The sequence below is a fragment of the Aquila chrysaetos genome, chromosome 2 (assembly GCF_900496995.4).
Source record: "Aquila chrysaetos chrysaetos chromosome 2, bAquChr1.4, whole genome shotgun sequence".
Classification (NCBI taxonomy): Eukaryota; Metazoa; Chordata; class Aves; order Accipitriformes; family Accipitridae; genus Aquila; species Aquila chrysaetos.
The window spans coordinates 62225646-62251078 of record NC_044005.1 but is presented as its reverse complement, the minus strand read 5'-3'; positions in this window follow the sequence as shown (position 1 = coordinate 62251078).

Sequence of the window (25433 nt, the reverse complement as noted above, 5' to 3'; positions counted from 1 at the left end):
GTATAGCTTTTCCTAATAACAGGTTCCGGTGCTTAAGCAGTATGAATTGCCTGTATTTTTTATGTTTTTGACAAGGCGACAGAGGGGTGTTTTTGTGTCAGGGATTAAATCAAAACTTTTCAAAGTATTGGTTACCAGCACACGAACTTGCTTGAGATATGATCCAAGACATCCAAGCAAAGGAAAGTCTGCTGCCTGATTGCAGCGGCTTCAAATCAGACCCTTGCTTTCTTCCTATTCTGTTCCTTGGCAACATGTAGAAATAGAGTAAAATCTGAAGAAATGAAAATAAAATAGAAACATACATCAAAAGAAATAAAATACAATATCATAAAATAACTTAAATAATAAAACAAAATCAATGTAAGAGTATTCCATTAATATTAAGCTGTTTCAATTGTAACAGTGAAGGGCAAAATCCTTAATTTAACTCCATCTGTATTTGAATATGCCCCTCCTTGGCAAGCTACTCTGCCATGTTGAGGGTAACAGGAGTGTACTTTATTCTTAAAATAATGGTGAGATGAAGTGCATGAGACTATTAGCTACTTGCAAAGTCTAAACATTCAAACTGCACATAATTTCATGTTGCCCTGCTTAAAATGGATCCTGTTTCCACTAAAATCAAAGATCTCATTGCCATTAGCCTTCAGGAGAGTGGTTTCAGGCTGCTTTTCAGATGTTCAGAGCAAATATTTTGGGTTTTTGTGTCTGTAAATTGACATGGCTCTCTGTATGCTGTGAATAGGCAGGGCAAGATCTCAGGAGCCTCTGAGGTGGGATGGCAGAATTACACTCTCATTGCAAAGAGCTTTGCCCTCCACCATGCAGCATGGCTCTAGACCAGAAATGATGAGGAAAATGTGCCTCCCTCAAAAAGGCGGGATGACGGTTTAGCCCCTAGGGAGATCCCTAGGTCTAAAGAATAATCAAAATTCAGTATTTTTTGTTGGAGCCATGTGTATCTGCAGAAAGACCAACCATAAAAACTACAGTAAAAGCTCAGTGTTAAAATGGTTGTCCCGCAGGGGCTGTATAAGGGCTTTTTCATGCAATCATCCTGTGACTGCTTAAGATTTTGCTGATAACAGGGATTTTCCTGTCTTTCTATGGACTACATGTTTTGTCAAATGCAACAGGAATTTGCCTGGGAAGGCAGGGAGGGGATGAAGTTCACTTACACAGAAGCTGACACATGAGCACTACAAAAACCACTTTACCACTCCCAGAGAAAGCATCAGTGTTATTTCCTTATTCCGAGCTATAGAATTCACATCCTCATTTTATCTGTAGACACATTCAGATTTCACACACACATAGAACATACCTCTGTCCCGTTCTCCTTTTGAGTTTATAGTTCACAGATGCACTTCTGCCGCTGGGCCACTTTAGCTTAGGAATCAGCACATTTATATTCAAAGCTGAGGACAGGTATCCCAAGGAGACGAAAAAGGCACCAGTCAGGTCTTGCCTCTGTGACAAGCTCCTGGATGACCTCCAGAAAGTTACTTGTGATCCTTGGCTCTTTTACCTATAAAATAAGGAGGACATTACATCTTTTCTCTTACCTCATTTATGTAAACTAAAAAAATCTTGAGCTTAGGCACCTTCTTGTATCTGCCTCAGTGCTATGAAGCTGTTAGCACTCTTTCTGGAGGCAGAGATCTGCTACAACCTCCCTTGACCTTGTCAGGATTACTCAGAATTTTACACATAGGGCCCCATGTCATATAAAGTGCAGGGCAGTTGGCATAGTCTGTAGGTGCCCCACTCCAAGGTTTTGGGGGGCTTTTTTTGCTCACAGAGGATATAATTCCCTTGCGGTGGGTACAAGAACCTGGGTCTCATGTGACTGTTCTCACTACTGCTTATAGGTAATTCTCTAACTGCTTCTTCTAATTGAAAAAAGAAGGCTTGGCTCAAGCCTGTCATGACTCAGGTCAGTCTGTTATGTCAGAACACAGCACTTGCCTCAAAAGTTGTCTTGTTCTCTATATGCAGCTGTGCTCAAGCCTGGCAGTGTGTTGCTTAAAAAATGTCTCTTTCCCTTTATGACTCACAGGTGAATAGCACAGGCCATTTCTATGGATCTTACCCGTGATTTCAGACGCCTTTCATCATCAATGCTAAATCCCTTCAGTATGGCTAGGGGCACTTTCCACCGGTCAAATTAAAGCTGTGCTGCATTGCCAAAAGGAGCTAACAGGACTAAAGCAGGACAGAAGCAGAGGCATGACTTTGTAGCCCAGTGGCCGTAGCTGTCAGGTGGAACAAAGCTGTCTTGGCTTCTGGTCCCTACTTCCAGGCTTTTGTAGTTTACCCAGTACCTGTAATTCAGCCAGCTGATGTAAAATAAAAAAATCACATCAGTCCCGTACCTAGCTCCACTTGGAATAAGTACTGAGGCTCACCCGGAGCTGCTATAGAGTGGAAACCTCTTCTTCTTCTTCTTCTTCTTCTTCTTCTTCTTCTTCTTCTTCTTCTTCTTCTTCTTCTTCTTCTTCTTCTTCCTGCAAGTCTGGTGTTGTAGTATGCCCTTACTGCCTTGCATGTGTAAAGCCAGAGCTCCTTCAGTACCTGGATGGTTGTGTAAGATAAGGGCAATAATTACATACTGCACGCTTGTAACTCTTTTCATGGACAGCTTACAAAACTCCTTAAAAACATCCATCCATTCTCACAACATGCCTGCGAGGTAGATAAGGTTTATTATGCACACAAGCCATTATTTATTGTGAACCGAGAGACAGTACTCTATTGCTGGTACACCAAAGATAAATGACTTGCCCAGGCAGAGCCTGGAAGGGAACTTAGGGTTGCTCCAAACCATGTGTTTCAATCCCTAGGCCAAAGCAGTGCTTTCAAAGTTATTTAACCTGGCAAAAGTTAAAGCACTGGCTTACGCCACTGTGATAAATCTTGGACTCTCGGTTTACCACGGTGAGGACGAGAGTGGAAGAGGAGCCTTGAGAAGGGCTGATAAGGCTGTCCTTGCCCTCCCAGCTGCTCTCCGGTGCGCGTGTGTGGTTCGGCACCCGCCCCCCGGGGATGAGCACTGCTTCTAGACTGCGTGATGAGTCAAGGTATTGTGGCTGAGACTGCAAGCGTTGGCTCTGTCACCAAGCAGACAGACAGACATTCAAAGAAACCACAGCCCTCTGGTTTCTTTGCCCTTGTTTGCTTAATCAAATTCGTGTTGTGTGCGCGCGTACACATTTTTTCACCCACAGCGCAAACAAATACTGCTCAACACCTGAGGGTGGCTGGCTCTCAGAAGTGCCTCTGGAAAGATGACTCAGAGGAGGAGTAGCGGGAGGCTCCTATGGCATTCGCCCTAACGCGGGAAAGAGCATTCCCTCTTACTGTAAGTGATCTAATTATATTACTGTAAATCTCACTCTCACATTTTCGGCTACCTCCGCATCAGCTCTCAGGCTGCACTTATGTAATTGTGGAAAACTTTCTACCAAACAGAAGATTCCTGCTGCATGCCACATTGTTTGCAGAAGACTTGTATGTGAGCGTGGGCGGGGAAGGGAGACTTCAGTGCAGGCTACTGAAGGAGGTACATTTTTCTAATGGTCACGAGTACACAAATTTGTGCATTAAATTGCACCGTGGGCCTATAACAACTGCAAAGAAAGCGAGCAGTCTAAGAAAGATATGTTGTTTTCTTCAGTGGGATAAATACCATTTAGGCAAATAGACCAAGCTTTTTACCCTTAATGTTTCAATTAAACGTGATAGCCCCTTCTATTTCCTATCCTCGGTCTCACCTACTGGCACTGATCTTATCACTAGGCAGCTGATAGAGTCCTGGCTACATTTCAGGGGTCCTCTACCTGTATCCCCTTTAGGTGTTCCCCCAAAATCAGCTCATCTCACACAGACCCCTGTTAACCTAACAAGAGGACCCAGGATTTAGGTCAGGGGTATCTGATAAAAGAGGATCCAGGTGATGAGCTGGGAGCAGTAAGCACTTGGGGAATAAAAGGTACTTCACGGCTGTGTCAGTTATTATTGCTATGGCAAGCTGGGCCAGGCCTCGTTAGGTGGACGTGCGTAGAAGCGACTCTTCCATTGGGGCCTAATGAGGGAGAGGGAAGTTGCTCTGTTTGGAAACAGAGGGAAGGGAGGAGAGCACGGCCTGCCAGCCCCGCTCTCGCTGCAGCTCCGAGACGTCGCTGGGAAACAAGGCAGCGGCATGGATGGATGAGGCGTGTGTGCCAGTGCCTGCCGGAGCGGCAGAGGAGAGTCTCGGAGAGACACAACTACCAGGGACACTCAGAGCAGCACCGTGAGCTGTCCTGAGAAAATCTGAGAGAGTGCCTGGGGGCGAAGCACGGGTTGGAAAAGAAACCTGAATGGCAGGAGAAGACTCTGGGCACATCTACGCAGCCTGGCTGGTGCCTTTCCACCCGCGCGCAGAGCCAGCCCGGGGGGAGAGCCTGAGCTCGCCTGTGCCCCTCCTCAGAAGATGCTACTGCGCTTAGCTGGCTGGGGTCCAGCCGCCTCGCAGCCCCTGCGGAGTAGCCTGTGCACATCTGATTGAAGGCATGTCTACACAGCCTCTGAGATGCTTCTTTTTTTATTATTATTTTTATTTTAATCCCTGCTCTGTTCAGAGAAAAAATAAATTGAGAAAGCACATTCCTTGTAAATAAGGTAGAACATCTCAAGCAATTGACGCCACCATCTTCGCCATTTAACTGCAGCAGGCCACTGGGGCTATGCGTTTGACATAGATGGTTGAGTCAGAAGAGACAATGTTATTTAAAAAATATAGTTTCTAAGAGAGCCCAGAACTTGATCTATTGTCTAGGAATTCAAATGGCAATAGGCCATATAAAAAAGGGAGGGAAAGGGTCACTCTAGCCCATTCTCCTAAATCAAAAACAAGCAAAGAAAGAAAAAAAAATTGCAGAAGGTCAACTGAGGAACTAACACGCGAGTCCAGGAAATTGTCAGACAAAACAACTACAATTTATATGGACCCCTTGCTGCTTGCTAGGATTACGTCTCTACACTTGCGCCTCTGAACAGCGTCCACATTCAGATTCTAGCTAAACTAAGGAGGAGTGAAGAAGTGATTTTCTGAGGTAGGCACGAAATGGAAGTATAAACAGGGGATTTGTGCCCTGCCTCAGGAAGAAGGAATATGAGGGTGTAGTGACAGCATGAGCAAGAAGATGCTGAAAGCAACCTGAAAGGGCCAGGGGGGGTGTGTTTAAGCTCTGAATAAAATTTTTTTCCTGTATTTTTTATTGTCTCTATAAATGCCTGATGAAGACAGAACCTTTTATTATGCTCTTTAAAAACCTTAACACAGTTTATACTATAAAGTGAGTATTCTGTAACTACGATAGTTGATTATTTCTGATAGTTGATTATTTCCTATAATTGGCATACTTAATTTATATGTACACATGGATATTCTAATTCAGCCATCAATACACACATTTTGGATTTGATCTGGTTTCTTATGATTTATTGTACACACATGAAAATTAAGGGCCGAATAATGTAGATGTACTTAGGGCCCACTCCTGCTTCAGCTGAATTGAATTATAATATTCTCATTTTTTTCTTCCTTACCTTTAAGGACTAGCTATGCTCAGGATACCTTATACTAGCTGAAGATATAATGTTACTCCCTTAAGAAAGAATAATACTTTGCTGATCACAGTCAAGACTTAGGGCTCCTCTTTTTCAGGGTACATATGACAGGATTCACCACCTCTGCATCTGCAAATGACACAGCCTGGGTAGGTCTGAAGAAGTGGGTATGTTTGATGTTTTCCGATGTTCTTTCCTCCCACATCAAAATCCCATCTGTTGGTGCCAGGTGAGTAACTGGAAATCTCAGCCTGTCTTTAAGTTTCTGGGCTCTAAGGCTGCAGACGTGTCTTCAGAACATGAAACCAAAACATTCAGAGGCCCAAAGGCAATAAAAAAGGACCTGACATTAATAATTTTTTAGGACCCCGAAGTTTTCAAGCCACTCCCATGATTTTGGGGGACTAACTTGGCAGGCCTGGAAGTTATTGACTTGTACCGGGCAAGCAGGAGCAGTGGAAGTAGAGGCCATTCCTTGTGATGACGGCACCTCGTCTCTCGGAGCATTGGACGTGTCAGTTCTGCCCGCAAGGTGCTGGCGATACGTCTCTACCAAGGCCAAGTTTCTAGATTCCTATGAGTCACCCTACTCTCTCATTAAAGAGGAAGATATTTTTAGAAATTTAACAGGTTCAAACAAATAGTCCTACTCTGTTTTAGATCCACAATATGCTCTAACATCTTCGATCCCTCAATTGTTCAACACCCTTTTAGATGTGCAAATGTGGTGTAAGTTAGCACACAGTTCTGGATTATTTAACTGGTCAAGGTATGGAGTATAGCTAGCAAAGTATAAATATAAGGTCTCCATAAGGTGTTACTTCAGAGCTAAGCACAGATAAGGAACTGAGTGTTTAATCCTTTTATTCATTTGTGACAGACCTATGTGCTGCATGTTATTTACCAGACTTAGTACATCACGTGGTTAATAAAATGAGCGCACTAAGGAAATACAAGCAAGACACAATATTTAATTATCACCTAAGAAAAATTAGACCTGGTTTAATTAAGAACATTTTAATTGAACTGGGATGAACTTCAAGATAAGTTTAATTTTCTAGCCGAAGGAGGGCCACATCTAAAAACATTACTCAAAATATATTAAGATCTACTACTTATCTTCATTTCAGAGTTAACAAGCATGAAATCTGTCTGACTGGTTAAAAATCTGTACAAGAATACTATGACAAATCACAATCAGCTGTCACATTTGCCTGTTTTATGTCTTCATTGTTCACTATCTGTGAACATTTATTCAAGCCAAGTGTTGTTTGTATGAATGTTGGTTTTCATTTAACCGAGAAAATTGCTAGGATGAAATAACCATCTAAGCACTTGTTGCAAAAATTGATGGATAAAATGCATCTCCAATATATTCACAACTATGATATAGCCCTAACTAATGCTGTGAAAGAACAAGAAATTTCCATTTCCAAAGGAGCTCTAGGAAATTAACATTTACTTTGCTCTGAATCAGAATGAAAACAAATAAATTGCCATGACTGAAAAAAATCCTTGTATCGCAATACTTTTCTTTCTGTGACAGAAAGCAAATTAGAGTTTGAAACTAAAAGTAGATTTGAAAAAACACCTCCTTCCCCTTAGCTTCCATTCCAAAAATGTTGAAACGGAATATTTTGACCTTCTCACAATACTTCTTCCCAATTTTTTTCCCCAAAACAAAAGGTTGTGAAAATCAACATGCCTCAGAGAGCAGTTTTGGTTTGACAAAATGGCATTTTCTGATGGAAAAAAAGCATTCCATTGGAAAAATTTTTAACCAGCTCTAGCAATAACTCTGGATTTCACACTCTGGGCTAAATTCGCAACCCTTCACCCTCTGAAATTAACTGGAACACTTGAAAAGTAAGGAACTAATCAGCTAAGAAGCACCCTCCCAGTATGGTTTGGAGACTACGGGGGGGCCTACTGGAACAGATCCGCACAGGCAGGCTGCTATACGGGTTCCCATAGCGTCTGCTCCCACCAGCCCAATTACAGGATCAGAGGGAGATTTGTAAGAGTTGGATTTTTTTTTTTTTTTTCTGAAGAAATAGCTTCATTTTGTTTTGTTTCTTGCTGTTCCTGGCATGAAATTCATGTTTTATTGGTATGAAATACAAGTCTGTTTTGACACTTGCAGAGACAACGCAGACAGAGAGAAACATCTTTCTAGCCATGCCTTGTAAATAGTTTTTTATTGCTCATGTAGTATAAAAGAAAAAAGAGAATCTGTTACAAACACAGATAAGTTATCTATGTCTTGCTGTGTACTTTCCTCTCTCTTTTCAAAACAGGAACCTTGTTCACCAAGAGTATCTGATCCTTTCGTGTACTTCAGCACATGAAGCAATAAGCAAATCCCTGAAATCTGAGTACAGCTTCATTGCATAGCTGTGAAAAGTTGCCTCCCATTAGGCTAGGTAAGAAGTTGCTTCTCCCCAAGCCTGCTGTAGGGACAAGACGGTCTTGGTGTCTCTTTGGCCTGAAGTGACTCAGAACTGCTGGACTAATAAAAAGAGTCTGGAGGTTTGGTCTGTGCTGTTGGAATGCCATTGGCCCTACTTTAAGTTACTTTTGATCTACCGTAAGAGCTAAAATGTACAGGGCTGAAGCCAGCACATTTTTGTCTTGGAAGAGACACAGATCTCTTATCTGCATGTTGCTCCCATATCTAACACAGCATAAATGCAACTTTCATCCTATAAGGACTTGAGGCTAAAGCAGGCAGGAAACAATGTTTTCTCTCTCTCAAAACTTTTAAAGAGTTTTTTTCAATAAATCTGTACCTCATTAAGAAGAATCAAAAGCCTTTAAGCCCTCTTCTCACACAGAGTGAAGACTTAGCACCCGAGACACAGGAGACGTAGAAGCCTCAAGAAGGACCAAAGAGCTACATCTGTACCCAAGGGTGGAGCAGTGCTGGGCTACTCTCCAGCTCTGTGGCACCTTCTTGGCCAGAGCCACCCTGTTGCATGCTCCCATCCCCTGGAGCAGGCGCTGAGGCACTTGGGCTGTGAGCCATGCTGACTCCCGAGCCATGCTAGCGGGCCTGGGCTAAAATTGTGCCAGGGACCTTTCTAAGAGTTTAATAGCATGACCATGTCCCAGCACCCAAGTCCATGGCACTGACACTCTATAATTTACTATTCTAGTCATACTGGATCAGTCTAGGGAGTCGCTCTAAAATCTCCCACCTAAGCACTCTGTCTCCAGACTCTTAGTGCTTCTGCTTTAAGTCATATTTTAGGACTGTTGATAACATTGTCTGATCCAGAGTTATAACAGGATGACACTTTGTGCCGTGTCATGTTGAGGGCTCCACATACAGCCAGCTACCGTTACTTAGGATAATGGGAGGCAGAATTTCACCTAGGCAATGGAAAATCTTGTATGGGCAACATGGGATGGAGTGAAAAACCAGCTGGCTATGTGTAATCAGTGCAGGTCAGCCAGGTCAGTTCCAGCCCTGCTGAATCCAGGTAGCTTACTGCAATGTAATTTAAGTATCACTGCAGTGCACTCACTTGTCCTTTAGGTTATGGGAGAGCTTTTTAACTTGGTATACAGCTGCTCTATGTATTTGTGACAAGTTGTCATTAGAGACAAGCTTTTAAGAGTATTTTTTCAAAGCTGGGACTCTGGAAATACTCATTTCATTGTGAAACTCAAAGGGAAGCTTGCGGAACTCCACACATCACCCACATGTCATAGATTTACCTTCTTTCTCATCAAAAGGGTATGGGAGAATTGTCTTCTCTTCCCAGAAAGTTGTGGTACAGTTTTGTCTCCTCTCCCATGTGCAAGACAATGAACCTCATCTTTGCCTATAATGGGGAGTACCTCTGGAAATGCCATCTGGTGCTCTTGAACTTCTCAGTTCTTGTTCAAGTTTATCCTGATTAAATCCTCTGGCATCTTCCTGAGGCTTTTCTGCTTCCCTGCCAAATGTTAATTGGTACCTGTTCCTGTACATTTTAATACTCTTTCCTACAGCTGTAGTGATTAGCCTCAAGCATCTTTCCTAGCTCCCAGCCCTTTCTCTAAGACTTTGATATTCCTTCAGAAACTTGACTGGGGCCTTTCTTCTGAGGCCATATGACTTGGTTGGCTCCCTTACTGCTAAATATTTCGCTTATAAGGGCATACATTGCTATATGGTCCTGCAGATCTGGAAATGAGCTCACTGAGAGCCCAGTGTTCACCTCACTCTGTTTTTCAGAAAAGCTGTCCCTCTCTGGTCTATGGGAAGCAACCCTGGGTGATTTATAAGCACCTCTCTCATGCAAAACGGTCTGTGGCCAAATCTGTGTACGTGTCCCCCAGTCTTCAGAGGGAATATAACCACATCATTGACCATTTCTCCCTCTTTGATGGCATCTAGATAAGACCAGTAATTTGAAGCTTTATTAACCTGAAAGTTGATGCCAAGTGGATTGCTGAAATGTTTACTGCCCTTCCAAAGCATAGTCTCTCCCTCTACATTTTGGGTTGCAGTCTTAAAAACTCCTAGTCTGCAATAATGAGAATGTGTATACATGTTATTTATCCATATTTTAGCACATTTTATTTGCACAAGTCATGAGATTATTGTCTGACGAGTTTAGAGTCTGAGCATTATCTCTTAGAATTTGTGCCTGCTCAAGCATGTGGACCTGAGCCGACAATCTGAGGTTCAGGCAATGTTAGTAACAATTGTACTTTGCTGGATGTCAATGATTCACTCCCAAAACATGAAGCATGATAAACTGAGAGGAAAAATAAGTAAAACACCTCTCAAGAGGAAACCACATTTAAGAAGAGATATCTCACCACCGGCTTTAAATATTTGCTATAAGGAAGTCAGGCAGAGCTGTATCTCAGACACCCATGCTGGATTTAGCCCTTTCAATGGAGCAGAAGCCTTTCTCGTATGGCCATTACCCAGCATTTCAGTGGAATATCACATCTCTCCAAAGCCTTGAATGAAAAATTTGGCCTCCAACTGCAACCTCAGCTTCATGGATTATTCCTCCAGCACCAAGACAGGCTGGCATGTTGACTCAGGAGTGAGCAGCTCCTTACTGCAGTAGTGGTGCTCACTAGCATAATTGAGAAGGAGATTCACTACTGTCATCATCAAGGACTTGTTTATGCTTAAAAACTGGCAGAGTTGTAATTAGATTTACATAAAGCCAGTCTACTTACATCACTTGCAACTTTAAGTACCATTCAGAATGGCTGAAACCTCAGTTACATCTATTTACCTTGATTGTGATTACAGTATAAATGAGGTTGAAAACTGATTTAGCTATTACTGATACTTCTATTTTGTGGTACATCAGGATAAAAGTACTCACTCTAGTGTGACTGCTTCCTTCCTCAGAAAGTCATACCTCCTACATTGCTCATTTTTTCAAACTCAGAAATAACCTTTCTCTTACATTAATATGGGAGATATTTGTGATCTGTTCTTTGGAGATTTTGCTGATGTATCAAGATGAACAAAAGGGCCATGATAATTCAGTTAAGAAAAGGCGATAGATGAATAAGATGAGTATTTTACAAGTCTTAGAATAGCTGAGTGGTAAAGCTCTTCCAGAGACAGAGGAGGTTTTATTTCAGTAGCATGTCAAGCAACAAGAATTGCTTGTGCTGAACTTTTAAGGGCATGATCCAGCTATGCTACATTTGATGGATTTCATGATTCCTTTGTTCTGCTTTGTAGGAAAGTGGTTCTTAACATATGTGGTGTTTAAAGTGTATGTATGTGGAACAAATACTTCAATCTTGTGAAGAAGTGTCATTGGATTCATTCATGAGACAGTACTGGCACTAGCGGTCTGTAAATATAGTATTGCTGTTGTATTTTTTTAGAGGTGAATTGGTCAAAAATTAAACACAGAAAATCACAGCTAGCAGGGCCTGTTTCACCTGTTGCTCTTTTAACTTGTCTGTGAAAGGGCATCCATATAATGCACAGCTCCAAGCCCCAGCAAGCTGGAATGCAAAGCTTCTGATGTAAAATAAGAGATGGGAACATGGGATAGGGGATTTCCTGAGCTGTTGTTGGTGCATCCTTGATGTTAAGCAATCTTGGTCTTCCTCCATCCCTCCCTGTCTTTCATATACAAACACCCCCCATACATTTTTGTTCCCTTTTACCACCCCTCAGGAGGGAAAGGCACAGGCCCCAAGAGCAAAATCACAAGAGCAACATGATTTGAGTTTTAAAAAGATCTGGCCTTTATATCTGGACTGGGTTTTGCCATCAGAGGAATAGGTCTAACTTGTTTGAAACCTCAAGGGAAAGGTGACATGCAGGATGGACACAAGACTTTCTGTCACGTTGCAAAAACCCCATTGTCTTTTGAGTCACAAAATAGACTTGAAGCTACATGTCTGAAAGTGAGCTATATTTGCTTATCATTCATGCATGATTGTGTTCTTTTTCGATGGCCAGGTTTTTGCTTCCTGGAAAGCACTTTTGATTTTCAGTGATCTGCAAGAAATTGTTCTTTCCCCAGGCAATGCTGACATCACAGCACTGCTCCATCAGATTGCTCTGGGCATGGCTCTGTGTGTTTTTCCCAAGTGCACCATAAAGGCCCAACCCTATATTCCCAGACACCCAAACTGCAACTGACTCACTGATGTTCTAGATATAGAGTATGCAAGAGGGGACCCAAACCAAGAGGTCAGTCTCTTCTGAACTTTCTCCCTCATCATTAGGATTTCAGTGCAGTCTAAAACCATATGAAAAATTTTTTTTAGCACTGTATTTCTGCCTTCTTTCCTTTTTCTAGTCTTCAGTGCCTTGGGTCTTCTGTCTTGCTTCCCCTATTTCTTCCTCCTCACTCGGTTTTTCTGATTCTGGGGTTTTGCCCTGTTGATTTTTCTATTTTTGTCTGCTTTTTGTCTTTTTGTTTCTTCAATTTATCTAACTCATGCTTCCCTTTTACTTCCCTTACCTCTCTCCTTTTTTTTTTTAAACTCAGGACACTTTTTTATTCTTCTTTGTTTACAGTCATCCTGTTTTTTTCACCCTCTTCTTGTTTATTTTGTCATTTTGCTATTTCTACTGTGGTTGCTAGAGCTCCCTTGCTTGTTGTGATTAATATACAGTTAGAGATATTCCCAGTTTGAAGAAGTTTCCAATCTAAATAGGAAAAAAAAAGGCAACAAAGAAGTTGGAAAGAAAGGAAATACTGTTATCTCCATTTTACTGAGGGAAAACTGTGGCAATAAAAAAATCAATAATGTTTCTTAGGTCACACAGAAAGCCTGTGGCTGAACCAGGATGAAATGCCAAGCCTCCCAGATTTCATTCAGTGTCTCATTCATAATTTCTTGCTGATTTTTGCAAGTGTCTGCCATGTAATGATTTGCAGTGTGATAATAACGACACTGTCCACAAAGAAGCGGACTTCCTACACTACTATGGCTTTTCAAGTTTACCATAAAACTCGATGATTACTTGGTGCACACTGCATTACAAACTAATAATTGTTTTAAGAAAAACACTTTTATTGGATGTTTTTTCCATGAGCAATTCACATTTTATTCTGAAAGCCCACCAGAGAGCAAACCCTGTAAGTCCTGACATCTGCATTTAACCAATGAATTCTTTGAAGAAATTTGGAGTAATCTAGTTTTCGTAGTTGAACTCAGCTTCATTAAGATGAACACTGACTCACATTCTAATAAATTCAGAGAATTCACTTCAGTCTGTGTTCAAAATCTGTACTTTATTTGAAATAGGTGTAATTATTAACAGCTACTGATTGTTTCTGTGATTAATGTTCAGCACTAAATGCAGTATCAGCTGACACTTGCAGAAATTGTTCTCATGGAGCAGGAGTTGTGGGTACCCAAGCATGTGTTTCTGGGGTTAGCTGGATGTTCATCACCAGTTATTGCTTGCTTCTCACTGTTTTAAACTGCTTCAGGCAGGCCACTTCTCTCTGCATCCATTCATTTTAGGGAGGTGTTGCATAAATATGTCATGGGGAGGAGCGCAGGAGTGCAGAACTGCTGTACCTCTCCATGTATTATGAATTATGCCTAGGGAGATGCCAATATGGAGCTACAGAAAATCTGGGGGCACTCACCTACCTAGATCCTACGATTATATGGATGCCTCTCCAACAGCTGGGAGAGTCATATGGGTACAAGCAGCATGGCAGTACTCATCTTTCCTCCTCTAAAAGCTGAGGATTCAAGCCATGATTTGGTGGTTGCTGGTTGAACTCAGAGCCTCAGCATGTGCCGCCCTTGGGGCAGCCACCCTGTCCAGGATCCTGGGCCTCCAGGCACCCACTCCCAGCTAGCAAAGCTGCATATTTGTCTCCTGATAGTGCATGACCAGAAGCAAACCAACCTTGCGTTCACACAGGCCAGCTGTCTGGCAGAAGGACATTACTGTGACAGAGTAAATCCCTCTGGGGCTGGCAACTTCACCTTGTGCAGAGCCAGGCTTTCCTCACCTGCAATGTGTGTCCTTGGCATTCCATAGGACATAACCACCATGGGGCAAATGTGGTTTTGATGTAAAAGTCCATTAGCTCGGGTGAGCTTGTAGCAGAGGTTTGTGTAGCACTGTGTGTGCACATCCAGCCATGTTTCACTTCAGCTGTGCTTAAATTTCCCTCTTTCCCTAGTGGGTCTGTTGCTCCTGGGAGTGGACTGGGAGAACTAATCAGACTGTATAAATATAACCGTGTAGCACAGCATAAATGCACTTTAAACATATTTACACCACCAAGGGGATTTCAGGATTAGTGTAATTGCTGTGCAGTTGCCTCAGTAAATGTGATGTGATGAATTTATATAATTGGCTTGGTGCTGCACTGAGGCATGGGCATAGGAAGCGAAAGCAAAGTGCAGTCTGCTGAGGCTGCCCCCACTGATGGAGAAGCTTCTCAGATAACTCAGAGAAGCTAACGCTTACATCCATTCAAACCGAAAACTAGCAAATGAGCGCACCGACATTAAAACAAAACCCAAATCCACCAGCAGCCTCCTGGTGAAGACCAAGAGGTGCCAGAGTGAAGATGAGAGCTATGTCAAATTCTGACCTCACAAACAGTGATGTAATTAAGGAGTAACTCTAGTGAAATCTATGAAGTGTGTTTGAAATGGGCCTAGAGGGGCTTATTTACAGCATATAAATTTAGACACCGACTCAAATCCCTAATTTATGAGGCTACAGGCTCCATCTAGAGTTAGGAGGTATCTCAGAGGGATTCAGAGGTACCCAAGGTAAACTTGTGCTCTAAACTGTTCTAGAAGAACCAGTCTGTCTCTCCATTAATGGTAAAGATAGTCTGGGGAGATAGACTTGTCATGTTGGTGACTAAATTAAGTGTGCAAAATTAGGCAGAATGAAAATGCCCTGAAGTATCCAGATATAGCATCCTAGAAAGAAAAGCTGACCTCCTCAAAAAGCTGTGGCTAATGCAAAAAACATTGGGTGTCACTGTTTTATACCAGATCCCCTCAAGTCTGTAATCTGCTCCCAGGCCTTTACTGTCATTAAGACAATCTTCTCTTTCAGTAGAAAGTTTGCAGCCGTCAGTCCAGTTTCCTTCCTTCTCATGTTCTTGATATCCTTACTGAAGTATTAGAGCATGCTTCAGTTAGGAAAATACTTGCCATAGATTGCATGCCTAGAATGCTTGAGGCATCCTACCTGGCTCCAAATGGATATCTGCACTAAATGCTGTACTGTTTGGCACTCTCTGGTTGTACTGGGATTACAAAGGTGCACCTGCAAGGGCGGTCTTTTTTTAGTTCTCCAGCTCATATTACCTTCCTGACTCATACTCTCACATGCAAAGCCGAAGATGAGTGCCTGTAAAGAAGCATGGTCACAGAGTGGAGCAGGACACTAGTCCTATGACTGAGCACACACCTCCATACCACGTAGACATGCCATCCATTCAATTTGACTTACTTAATTAGTTATAAGAACCTCCAGCCTCTTCAAGGCAAAGTTAAACAGTTAAAGTGAAGGTGGCTCACCTAAACAGCTGGCCTCCCCTGAAATGCCTGAGTTGGGTGATGGCAACCAGCATCAGAGCAACGGCAGCTTCTTCTCTCAGCTTCCAACTTCAACTACTGCATAGGAGAGGACCATTTAGGAAACTTGCTCCCTATGAACACTTAGGGGTTAGTTACCAGCTCCTTGCCGAGAGAGAAACCTGACTGAAGCCACGTAGGTGGGCTTAATATGCACTGTCACGCTCAATTTGGCATGTTGGCAGGTATGCCAGCATTCCTCTGGGTCAAGAGCACAGTCGCTTCACCCTCTGGACACGCACCCAGGGTGCTGGGCTCGGGACAGGGACAGGCTCATGGGCAGCGCTAGGCATCTACCGTGTGCCTGCAGCACACCGGGTTCAAGACAGTGCCGTTATGGCCGTTGTTTCTGCAAGTGTTTCCACTGACCAGAGAACTGCAAGAAGCAGCCTTTGTAGATTGCTGCACTATTGTCAGCCACACGCTGGGCTTTCTTCATCAGAGAAAAAGAGATGGGAATTCCCAAGGATCTTAGCACTGGACACATTTCCAGACCAAAGGGCCATAATGTTAGCATATCTGCTAAGGTAGCAAACAGGCCTCCGTATGCAAAGGAGAGATCTCCCTTGTTATGCATTTATCCTGGTGGCCTCACAGGCAACCTACCCGAGCTGACCTGGTTAGCAGAAGGCAGGATGGTGATGGCTTCATGATTTTGAAGAGATAAGAGAGTTTTTCTATTACTGTACTGCCTCTACTGCATTGCCTTTGCAGCTCAGTGCTGTGCTTCATGCAGATTTCCTGGAAGGTGGCCTGTGTCATCCTGACCTTCTGCAGTGACGGTTTGTCATCTTGCATCTGGAACACAGTCTTTTTCCACCAACTGACGTTTCTTTCCTCAACACAGCGTGCACCTTTGCCAAGTTCAGCAAGCTGTGTTTTTCAAGCTCAGGAAAAGTCTCTTTTTGAAGCAACTTCTCAAACTAGATGTCTTCCTCAGCCTTGTTTACCTCCTCATTCTCTGCAGCTTCTGCAGCTGGGGGCAAAGGTGGGGTGACAGCAGCTGCTGGAAACCCACAGCTGCAACTGCTTGCGTGATGCTGGGGCAAAACTCTTGCTGTCTTGAAGGCAACACCTCCACCAGCTCCTCAGCAGCCCCTCTGGAGCCCTGGAGATGACCCTCACGGCACAGAAAGCTGTCAGCTCATGACAGCCTCGGGTGTTTGAGTCAGCCACTCCAAAGGAACTTGATCATGGCACAGGGAAAGAAAAATCATGTGCTTTTGACCTCAGCCTGTGAAAGGTAGTGATTTAGAGTTAAATTCTTCTGGGCATCCCCCTGTGCACAGCGAAAGCTGTCTCAGAGTACACAGGGCCTGGCATGAATACACAGGGGCATAGAGACCCCCCCAGCTCTGAGTACACAGCTTTGGGGAAAGTCCCCCCACATGGAAGTAGATACTAGAGTGGAGGTTGGCTGTCTGCTTAAACAAGGCTGGGGCAGCGCGGCTGAACAGTCTCCCAGCTCCTTCATACTCAGCCACCGTCTCTTCAGCTGTATCTTCTTGCCCTGTGACTTTTGTCACTGGGACCTCCAACCGCTGTCCCATGCAAGGACCAGAGAGATCTGAGCTGCTTAACTTGAAAGACCGAGTAAGACTGAGTGCATCCAGGGCAGGGCAGCCAAAGCTTAGAACAAAAGGATTACAGAGAAAGCCTCATAAGAAATACCAAACCTTCTCCAACGAATCATCCGTCTTCTTCAGGATGACACAGGTCTTCAGCAAGGCCTGCTTCTCCTTAGGTTGAAGTCTCAAACACATCAATTTTGGGGAATGACATTTCCTTTTGTTCTCCTTCGGGCCAGGCACTGGTTGCTGAATCTTTTAATATTCTGCATTTCCTGTGCATCACCTCCGTTGCAGATGAAGTATGGGACTATATGAAGTCAAAATCTGATTTAATTCTCCCCTCTTACTCTAAAAGCTTTAGGCTTCCTCCAGCTTTACACCCGTTGATACTTCAATACATACAACACCCTGGAGTCATACTTCTCATCAGAGCAATGACTACAAACATGGCAAAACAGATTCTGTTCTCAAGCAGTAACTCCTGATAGCTGATGGTGGACTTGCAGTGGTGTAAACAGGCATAGAATTTGCTCCAATGTGTTTTTAATACAACTAGTGAGACTCAGGCTATTTATTATGGGAGTCATATAAACAAGTCATTCAAACAAAATCCTCCTAATTTTACAGCAGTCTAGACATGTAGCATATTGCAAAGCCATGTCTAAGGACAGCGTCATTAAAGTTTTTATCCTTATTTCCAGTTCAGAGGAGAACTGAGGATAACTGTGGCAGTCTGGCACATAACATATTGTCCCACAGTACCTAAAAGGAGTGTCAGAGTCATCTGAAAAGCCCTTTGATTATTACATGATAAGAAAGGTTTATTACATATTTGCTGTGCTGGGATAACATTGACTTTACTGTGTTTTGCCAAGTTTGCACACTTTCTGTGGGAACCCTCCTCATTCCAATGAAATGGGATGATAGGAAGCATTTTATTAGAGCTTACTGGAAAAATGTGCCATAAGTGCCAAGGAGCAAGGACTGTTGTCCAGCTGGCTGAAGACAGACAATGCGTAAGTTATAAAAAGTTGCAGGATTGCTGGGCTGCATGGAAATTCCCGTCTCAGCTGGTGCCTGGTCTCCCAAACTCATACACCTCCAGTGAAACACATGCAAACCTTCTGTGCCAATCCTAAACAACGTCTAGGAAAAATACTGTAAGGGTTGCCTTAAGGTCAGCAGGATTTTGAAGAGATGGGGGTGTGCAGAGCTGATCGCTCTCCTGGAAGCCCCCCATGCTCCCAGGGACACGATGGCAGCATGACACTCCTGCACTCATTCAGGGCGCGCAGCACATTGCCTCCTGTGTGGCTCTGCGAGTCGGCTCATCTAGGACAATGTTGTCCTCCCTTCAGGCTTCACGTGTGCCTCCCCTCTTTTATTTTTGGTATGACTGAGGCTCGTTTTGCAACGTAAAGCTTAGCCCAGAGCTCTCTCAGCAGAGTCAATGACATCTGGAAGTAGAAAATGCCTCCCAAATACTTATGAGATATGTCAGCAATTTCCAGATTACTATTTTTCCCTGGCGTCTAACCTGAAACTTCCTTACTGCATTTTTAACTCATTGCTTTTTGTTTATTCATTAAGACATTTCAGTAATTAAAGTTTATGAGTAATATTCTAAATGAGGGAATAAAGTGAATTTCAAGAGACAGCAGACCAGAAAAGAGGAGTCCTGAGGAGAGATTTGGAAGAGGAGACTGGCTCTGATGTGTCCTTTTCTGGCATAGGAAATGCCATAGGGGGAAGGAAGGCAGAAACTGTTTGTGGGAGGAGGCAATGGAAACTGCAGCCACTAGTGGACGAGTGGCAGGAGTGAGAAACATATCATTAATAGGAATCGCACGCTATGTCTGGGTGAGATGCATTATTGGGCAAAACGTTGATGGAAAGATAAACTGAGATAGAGGGGGATATGGCTTCTCAAGCTACTGGGAAGAGGTTTTGGTTGATTGCCAGAACATAAATATTTTAAATGAAGTTCAGGCTCCACTAAAGTCTGTGAGAGTTTCACCATCAACTTCAGCAGGGCTAAAATTTCACTCTTTGTATTTTATTAATTGTTTTGTTTGGGTTTTTTTTTGGGGGGGGGGGGTAGCTTCAGAAAATGCCAAAATACAGATAGGCTGGTATTAAAGCTCTGGATCCAGATTCAGATCTACATTCCTACTTTACTTGACTTAAAGAACTGAGGCAAAACACAAAGTGGTAATGGATTGAACAATGGCACAGTCAGATCTAATGTTAAAAGCCTTCAGCTAGAAGTAGTCCAGTCCTGGAGCTCTGGTCTAGCCTGAGACTGAGATACGAGAAACAGATCATCATTCTAAGCATGGATCAGATTTTATTAAAAATACAGGAGGTAAAAAAAATTCTGAAGAAAAGTAGTAAGAAAAATTAGCACTGCTTTTTCCCTTGTCTTTCTTTTTGTATCTACTCACGCCCGATTTCATATCAATACACTTTAATGACACAATATCAGCTACCACGTGTATTTCAGTTTAAACTTTCAAATTTTATGTTCTCCTATGTATTGTCACTTTAAAACCGATGATAAATATAAGTCATGATTCAGCAAAGTCCCTAAGTGCTTCCCCTTCTGTGAGTCTATGAGATACAGTTGTGTAAATGATATATGTTTCAGGCCATGACTGAACTGGAAAAAATGAGGGATAGGATTTTGGGAGAGGGGAAGAAAAATGGAAAACATATATTATTTCATTTTTCTTTGCTCTGAGATGTTTTATCTGAAATAAAGCATTTAGTGTTGGCCTTATTTAGCTCTTTCCAAAAAAACATGAGGTTAATACTGAAACGTAAGAACTGTTTCAAAATGAAACGTTGACCTTTCTGTACAATTGTCCTCTCCATTTTGTTTCTGAACGCAGTTGCAGTTTTTCAGCAAAGTAGCCTAGCTGTCATGTAAATGACCTTACCCTACTCATATGATCAGAAGTTAGGCAACGTTAATGTGTTTTGCAACATTAAGGTGAAATAAGAGCAAAAGAAAGTCTGCATTGAGAGAGGAAGATACACTTCGGGAATACAGATCAATGTGTGCAAAGAATGCATTCTAGCATGTAAACTGTCTGCAAAAGTTTAGCTAGCATACAAACAGTCTTAAAATGTGTTTGCATTTCGCAGGCCAACAAACACTCATCATTAAATCAGTGAGGCCAGTCAAGATGTCTGTAACACAGCAAGAGGCACAGCAAAAGCAGCAGCACCAGCAGCAACAAACTCCCCTCTCGTTGCCTGCAAACATCCCAAACTTTTACGGCGTTCGTTCCTAGCAGGCTGTTGGGAAGAGCGCTGTCTTCTGACCTTAGTATCTTTAGCCTAGCAGAGAGAAATTATCTTCTCAAAAGCTGGCATTTTGACCACCCTCAGAAATAAAGATCAGAGGATGACTAAGGGTCTTGGGAATTGAGTTCTTGCTCTCTTTCTTGCTCATGCAGGCACGCAAAAACGCACACAAAGGCACATTTTCATGTATTTGTTATTGACGCAGACACACTTCACTGAGAGATCCTTACAGTGCACGTACTTAACTGACACATTACACAAATGTTTGCTGTGTACAGAATAATCAAGGAAACAGACTCATGTTTATTATTACTGAATCAGCAGCAGTCTAATGGATTAAAAACATCCTCTTTTTTTTTTTTTTCCTCTCTCCTGTTGTGAAAGTGCCAGTGTTGTAAACTCTCCCTGCAAGAAAAGTGGGTGGAGATGAAGCGACTCATGACCTCCATGCTCTGTGCGCTCCCAGTCTCTCAGGTTAGGTCTTCTGGCCACAACCCAAAATCCCAGAACATCAGCTACAGATACTTGGAGCCAGTTGGGTTGGGAAAGAAGACAGTAAATGTCTGTTTCCGGTTCACAGGCCCCTTAGCGTCACCACATATTTTGGAAGTCTGTCTGGCTTCCTGACTTTGAGAGTCTCTTGTTTTAGACTTCAGGGAGCAGCAGTGAAAGGGGAGGAAACAAGGCTTACCTAAAACCTCGTGAATAGTCGGAACATTTTCTTTTCTCTGACTTTTAACACTTTTAAAGCCTTAATTTATTAGAATTACTTTTTAAAGGTTATGTATAGTAACTCCTGTTACTGTAGTGAATTGTGGTTCTTTTCACATATACTCTTCAGATTGGAAGAGATGCCCTAAAATGGGTCTGAACTCTTCCTTATCCATCCAGATTTCCACTGATTTCACTGGTATTGGGGCTGGACCTCCAGGCCACTGCAACCCCAAACAGGAAGGTTCAGTCTACACTGAAACAGTATTTTCTGAAATCTGAAAATACTGCCAGTCCTATTCAAACACAGATTTAAGTCAGTCCTTGTGAAGCTTTTATACATCTAAATTAACTGAATAAATTCGCTCAATCTGATTCAGTGTGTCTGAGCATCTGCTTTTAATGTGGGAAGAATGAGATTTAGCAGTGCTTTGCATATTGTTATAAAACTATTTTTAATCTCGCTGTGATAAGCAACACAGCACAGAGGCTTGGCTACCACTCAGAGTGGGGAAGTGGTGCGTAGTTATGAGGGACTGTACCTGTCCTGGCCCATTAAAATAGCTCAGTTTGGCGAGCAGCTCGTAAAAGGAGCTCTAATACATGAGAGCAAGAACTGGGTTACAACAATCATCTGAAGAGGGAAAGAGAGGACATGAGACTATGCAGAGAGCTGGCATTACCCATGCTGGAAGCAGTTAGAAAAAAAGAAGAAAAAGATGAAAGCAAGGGGACCGGGCAAAAGCACATAGGGCCCTTTTACCTTTCTAAAGGCCATTCCTGGCATGGGCATTCCTGTCACTCTTTGCCAAGTTCTGTGGTGGTGGAGGGGGCTGGGTTTGGGGATTTTGGATCCGGCTGCACGCATGTGATGGGGCTGTAACTTCTGAAACCTCAGCCACATACTCAATATTGGTCTTTCTGTTATTGTTGTAATCAGAGTACAGACTGTTCTTTCCTGGGCAAGGACAGCATTCCTCATGGGATCCTCATCACCCTGGCGCTATTACCCCACCTCAGCAAGAAATTCCTACCCACATTTCCATAAGTTTTCTCATTCTTGGAGAAGCGGCTCTGGAAGGGTCACATTTCCATGACCAGGTCTACCGATACATTTAACTTTCTCTTAGTCAGAGAGCTGAACTGCATGCACTTGGCAGCATGCCTGGGCAAGCACACAAAGCACAGCCTTCCCTTTTCATCCCGGGCATTTATCAAAGGACACAGATGTTGTTCTTGCCTTCTCCTCAGGCCTGTGTTCCTCTTACGCTAACCACCTCTTCCAAGCCTGTGGCGGCTCTGCCTGTTGGTGCAGCAGGCAGTGTTGGAAGGACAAGGAAACCTGCTGATGAGAAAGCCAGTAAAACACAACCTAAAACAAGTAGACTACTGCCTGTGTCGCTGAAGAAAAGGCCCTGTAATTTTTAAGGACTGGTCTTTTTTGATCATCTTGCAGTGGTCTTTCAATGACGGCCCCTGCTCGGATGCTGGGTCTTGCACTTCTTCACCCCGTGAAGGGCGAGGGTTGTATACATGGCAAAACCGACCATAGCAAACAAGATTTCCACAGAAGCGCAAAGTGGAACTGTCTTGTCACACTCTTGTGTAATTTCGGGTCCACCTGCCACAGAGATATGTCTGCTCTTTGTTCATCAAAGCGTGATGCCGCTGGATGGACAGGGCAGAGGGTGTTATGTCCGGGGAGGTGTGGGGCACCGAAACACTCCTCCAGATGAACTCTGTGACCACAGGTGTGTTCAGGCCAAGCCATCGCTTGGCACTGGCCGTTCCCCAGAGGCAGAACCTGTTGTACATGTTTGTAAGGTTTAGCTTTACTGCAGTGTACATCCAACAGTCATAGGAGGAGGGAAACACTTGGATGGGTCAGGTGGCATCACCTTCAGCACTTCCACTAAAAATCCTTAGAGAAAGGCAGGGCAACTGATGGGAAATATTCCCATTGCCACAGGCTGCTCATGCCCCAAAGCTGCTTGTGAAACCTTTTGCTACTCCAATAACTGGGATGCTAATCTCTGAAAACAGAGCTGTTCTAATTTTTGCAACTCCACAGCATCAAAAGTAGGTTCTAGCAGGTGCAAAATTTCCCATTAAAATTTTTTGCCAACTAAAAGTTTCAAGCTCTTTTGTGTGAAGAATATTTGTTTGCTGTAGAAAGTCATTCCTTGTCCCCAAAAAGCTAAATCCCTGGCCTTGTGGCTATGCATGGAGACCATGCTCAGTCTTTCTGGTTACCTGTCCCTTTATTCCACCAAATAGGCTTAACTGTGACACTGAAAATACTGACAACAGTGAAATATCTTGTAGCCCACCTTATCAAGGTTTTGAATTCCTTACTGTTCTTATTTATGTTAGTGTGAGTCTGTAGTCATTGGTGGAGGTAAGATCCAAAGAGAGGTTTAGGGGCCTCACTCCAGTTCAGGTGCCTTGCTGTCCATTGAGGTCATCTAACAAGAAGCCCAGAGCCGAAACAACTTGTGGATCTGGGCCTCCCTCCAGATTTACAATGGGGATAACAGAAATTGCTTTTTGTCATTTATTTTAGAGGCCTGTGTTGCATGTTTGCTGCTTGGCAGGATGAGAGCTACGAAGTGAATAAATATACTTCAACCACAAATGAGCAAGCAAATGGAAGGAAGTGCTGTTTTAAAAAATGCTTTCAGTGACTTATTCAAGTTACAAGAATGGCAAGAGGCATTTTCTAGGAAGGAAGAGTTTCTAAATTGTTTTATGCAAGATGGTCTATTTTCTGACTTCATTCTGAAAAAAAAGTTAGAGGTAACTACTGTGAATAGAATAGCTCTGGCAGAACATAAGCACTCCACAGCTTAGTTTCTTTCAGAAAAAAAGTGTCATATCACCATGATCATCATCTGTTGCAACATCACAAAATATGATACTGAGATTATATTGCTGTTCTCTGTAAGTCCACTTAGTCTCTTTTTTTTTTTACCCCCCTCTGACCTCACTCTAGTGAGGGACAGCCAACTACTTCTCCCCACTGTTGTGGCCAACAACTAGCTTCATGTATGACTTATTTGTTTCCTCATTAGTCTTACACATGTTGGACATTTCTCTAGTTGGTGATACAATACGTCTGATGCCAGAAGAGGAGCTGAATAAAGACCTCTTACTGTGAACTAACAAGTCACTTACAGTCATTAGTCACTGAGTACCTTCTTCTGGATTAAATAACACAGAATATTACCTAATCAAATTATCCATATTATCTCAGTGCAACGGCAAAAGATGGGCCTGATTTTGAACTTTGGATTCCAACTCCAGTTTTGGATTTATGTACTAATCAGGCTTCCAGTTTACCTCTATTAACGAGCACAACTTAACGTACTCTAGATTTTGAACCCCCCATTAAAGAATACTAATCATCCAAAGCCTCAGTTCTTGCTATTGTATGACCATATTTGGGTTCAGACCCATCTCTCTAAATCACCTAAAGTACTCATTTCCTTTATAAACATTAACTTTTACTGAACGAAAAACCACTACTGAAGAGCTGGGTTTGACTATCATCATACATAATAACTAAACCTCTTTATCATACTCACTGCTTTATACTTGGGTTAAACTAACTAGGAAACTTCTCTTGCTTTAAAGTCTCATCTAGAGATGAGCCAGCTTATTACCAGTAATAACTGTGTATAAAGGAATGAGCTATGCTGTGAGGGATAGTCCCTGACAATTCTGGCCTCAGTGGTAAAGTAGGTAGGTAGGTAGATTTGACTGAGAGTGTCTTTTCTATCCATTGCACGGTAACACTGGTGCCAACGAAGAGACTTTCTCCAGCAGTGATCAGAGGACATCTAAAATGAAATATTGGGGTGTGCTCATCTACAGGCACAAAATCAGGTAAGTAATCTTTTTAATATTTCTGACTGCTGACACATTTAATTACATCTATAGGATGGGCTGCACTCTAGTACTGAACAATGTGTAAGAGTGCACCACTGTATTCCTAGTCAGAAGCACATTTATTTATTCTGTGTCCCATTCTTGAGGTGGGTTGTAATGTTGCCTCGCCACTGCCTCCTTGTCTAGAAAGCAAATACTTAGGGTGGGGAGGGGCAGAAGAGTTTTCACTTGTGAGTGCAAAAAGGTGAGGAAAAGAAACCAGCTCCCTGCAAGAGCTGA